The sequence below is a fragment of the Echinops telfairi genome, unplaced genomic scaffold, assembly GCF_000313985.2.
Source record: "Echinops telfairi isolate 266 unplaced genomic scaffold, ASM31398v2 ScPeMD7_5868;HRSCAF=6743_1, whole genome shotgun sequence".
NCBI classification, from domain to species: Eukaryota; Metazoa; Chordata; class Mammalia; order Afrosoricida; family Tenrecidae; genus Echinops; species Echinops telfairi.
The window spans coordinates 1088842-1092888 of NW_022109768.1; the positions used below are offsets into that span (position 1 = coordinate 1088842).

The 4047-nt window shown below is 37.7% G+C and overlaps 1 protein-coding gene across 2 annotated transcripts in view; it reads right to left on the reverse strand.

Annotated features, from left to right (window-relative positions):
- Positions 1 to 4047, reverse strand: part of GUCY1A1 (guanylate cyclase 1 soluble subunit alpha 1) — a 79488-nt gene that overhangs the window by 74423 nt on the left and 1018 nt on the right. The window lies entirely within an intron of this gene.

Sequence of the window (4047 nt, forward strand, 5' to 3'; positions counted from 1 at the left end):
GGACTATCATGCTGAAAGGAGGTCTCTAGGGCCATACTAATTGTTCTGCCAAGTGTTTGATATTTTGCAGTTATTTAGATGAAGAAAGTATTGAAATACTGATTGAATTTTCTGATGTTCCTAGTTTGGTAAGGATAAATAGAAACCCCAAAGACCATGATCCTCTAGAAAGATAAGCTAATTAAAGATAAAGATTAAATTTAAGCATAATGGTATTTTTTAAAGTTCAAAATCAAACGGTCAAATGTAAAATTGAGACGTCTGAATGTAAAAATATATGGAAAAGAGATGAGTAATTATTCAATGAAATAAGTTGGAAAAAAGTGGGTGCAGGTTTAGATATCTGCTTGCTGTATTATATCATGTCTAGAAGTAACAGCTTGTTAAATCCAGTAACAACAAGCCACTCGTCTATGTCCAGCTGTAAGGACCAAATTTCAAAAGAAACCCAGGAACGTGTCTAGAGGAGAAATGCCTAATGATTATTAGACTCCCAAACCATGCCAAATAAGGATGGGCTGAAGGCAGAGGGTATTAAGCACATGTAAAAGTTATATATGCAGTTTGTAAGTACTCTAGGAGGTAAAATAAGGACATGGATTTTATAGAAGTAAGTCTGATAGCTCAATATGGGTAAAGTTTCTACATTTCTTGTTTACATTAATCTTAATATGCTCTGTAATTGGGAAATATGATCATCTGCTAAGAACGAAAAGAGGAAAGATAATTTGGGTGCACTAAAAAACCTGGGGAAATGTGGAATACATACTATGCATATCTGATTACCAAGATGAAGACACTAATTCATTTGTACTATTAACCTCCTCTTAAACTTAAGTCTGAGTGAATCAACTTGTAGTGGGCTAAAGGATATAGGTGCATTACTTTATCCTTTATCCTAGCTATAGTTGCATTACTTTATCCTTGATCCTAGCTACATTCAGCAGCAAGGAAGGTAAAGCAGAGATAAAGGGTGAGGCAGAGGTTGGGGAAGTAGGTATTATAATATGACTAGTGGCAAGAGATTTTAGGATGATAGCAGATTTGAAATTCTGTCCAAGATAAAGTGTGGTTATCGAAGAGAAGAAGGCAGTTCCGATAAAAACAAGGATGTGACCAAGGAACAAGAAAAACAAAACTGTCAGTCATGAAAACAGAGCAGAAGAATAGGAGGATAAATGCGAGAGCCTTGGGTTTCAGCTGAAGTAAGTGAGTGACAAGAAAGGCTAAGTGTGGGTAAGTACCAGTGGATTCCCAAAGGAAAGTAGAGCAGGCTAAGGTCCTGTGGAAGTCACCAGTGAAGACGCCAAATCAAGACCTTGGCAATGACAGCAGATTACAGTGCAGAAAGAACAGGGGGGATAAAACCCAAAACATTATGAGTTTAGATTCTAAGCGGAATCATCTTGAATGAGCAGTTACTGAACAGAGGAACTGCTTATGGTGGGATGATTAGCAACATGCAGCATTGTAAGCAGACATCTGCAATAGTTGAGTTCACTGTAAGAGGGGAGAGAATGTATTTAAGTGTACCCGTGTTGTTGGAATTTGTTGGTCAAGGCTCAAGGGTAATTGTGTTCTCCTACGGTAGCTGAGAGGGAAGTTGACAGTAAAGCCAAATAATTCTCTTCAGATTCTACAAGCCCTGCCAACTTAGAAAAATGAGGGCTGTTGCCCTGAACTCAGGGGAGAGAAGAAATAGGAAATAGATACGACCCATTAAAGCAATCGGAATGAAAAACAAGATACAGCTCTTTAGGATCACCTACACTTACTGCAACCCCAAGTAAATCAAGTAGTACATAGGCACCTAAATGAAGTCATTTAAAGAACTGAACATTTCTGGGAGTTCATCTTGTCATATGGTCATGCTGAAGAGGATCAGAAAAAAAACTGTTGCACATCCAAGGAGTACTTGTTGAATGAATCTGGATGTCATCCAGATCCAAACGACTCACATGACTGATAGTTTTAGAAGGGAAGAGTGTACAAATGTGTGTGCGCAAGAGTAGAAGTGGGTAATATTTAAGGAAAGTTTCTTGGGCAAACATTTCCAATAAAGTAATATAAAATGTAGTGCCATAGAAGCTGTGTATCCCTGGGAATAAGAGAGAGACTACGTAACTTCTTATTGATTCCAACCCACAAAGGGTCATTCTGAATACTCACGACCTTGAATATTTTCTCTCAGTCACAGCAGACTTCGGGGTTGGGTTTATCCAATATCCAAATTTCATTTTAGCGTTACTTGAAGTAATTTATTCTTTTTTTTTTTTTTTTTAGTAATTCATTCTTAAGGCTAATTTTATTTGTAACAATTTCTGGGGAGGGAGGAATAGGTTATATATTTGAGGGAGGAACATTTTATGTTATTATAAATGATGTGCAAAAATCAATAACCTCCCTCATATTAAGTTTTGGTGACTATACATGTAAATTCAGTATTAATTTCCTTGTGAGGCATATGATAAAAGTTAAGGTTATGCATTGCCTTATTGTATAATAAAGTGGAGTTACCTGGAGGTTCAAAAGACATTTTCTATTTTGCTTGAGTGAAAAAACTAATTAAAGCTGTTAATGTTCCTGAACTGGGAAATGGCTGTCAATCTATATCATGAATACAAATGAATGTAATCATCTAGAAAAATAAGTTAATGAGATATTACACTTCTATGACAAACTGTTGAAAAGTAATCACAAAAATATCTTATTTACTTAATTATAATGAGATAATTTAACATTTTAATACTGATTCCTTAAATTTGTAGTAGAATTATTCATTAAAATTTCTAAATAATGCTCTAAAACAAGATGATCAAGTAAGTCATAGTTACGAGCTATAAATACTAAGCTTTGTGAAGGTTTCCATACTATTTCCTTTGATGTTGCTATATGCAAGTAAAATACCATTTAGCTGCCTTCGATAAACTCTAAATCACAGAAGCCTGTTTTTGAAAACTATCCTGTTATTTCACACAGGAATATCTAGGAGAAGCCCTTTGATGCTTATTAATAACTAAAATGGTTATTTCCTCTTTTAAATACTAGAAGAGGATCTTACTGCACAAGGAGCAGCAGCAAATACCCATCTAGGCCTTGAAAAAATTAATATTAAATGAGCCCCTAACCTAAATTTCCTCCATGGTTTATAAATATATAAATTTATATTTATATTTCATTAAATGAAAAACTTCCATTTAATATGAAACGTTTACACTATTGCAGCACTATGAATTATTCTAGAATTGTTCCTCTTAGTCCGTGGAGACAGATCCCTCTGGAAGGCTGAAGGCTTTGGACACTCCCCTACAGATGCAGCAGCTCAAAGGGTTTGAATACAATTTCACGGGCTTCATAATCCTTTGAAGCAGATCCACAGGTCTGGAATGGTTTAATAACTGAGCAGATAACATACTCTACACATTACAGTCTCCACGGAAGGAGCAGTACGTTTATATGGATTTCTGATGCAAGAATTTTTAATTCTAGACATGCTTTGTTGTTGTAATTATCGATTTTTTAGAACTTTGGAAAAAGAAAAGCCACACAGGATAAAGCAACAGATTCCCTGTTATGAACCTGATATAGGTAAAAGCTTAAAGACGTATCTAAATGTAGCTAAAGGGTTAACGAGGTGACTCCCGTGAATGACAGTGATCAATTTGCCACCAAGAAGGCTGATTCTAAACACCACTACTGCAAAAATTAGAAAAGTAGAAGCAACGCTCACATTTTAAACGACCCTGTTCTATTTATAACCCAGCGTGGTTTCCAACACGAATGCCCTCAACCAGCCACGTCCGCGAGGTGCCCTCTGCGTTACTTCGGAAGATGAACCCTGCGCAGCGAAGGCCGAAGGAAGGGGCAGCCGTGCGAAAACTAGGCAGCAAACGGAAGGTGCAGGAAGCCCACGGCCTGAAATCACAGGGCCACGGCGCCCACAGAGCCCCAGAGCCAGCACAATGTCACCCGCGGCAGCCCAACCTAGGGGCACGGGCTGCTCGCCCAGACCAGGGGCGCGGCGACGATGGCCGGACCCTGTTCCCC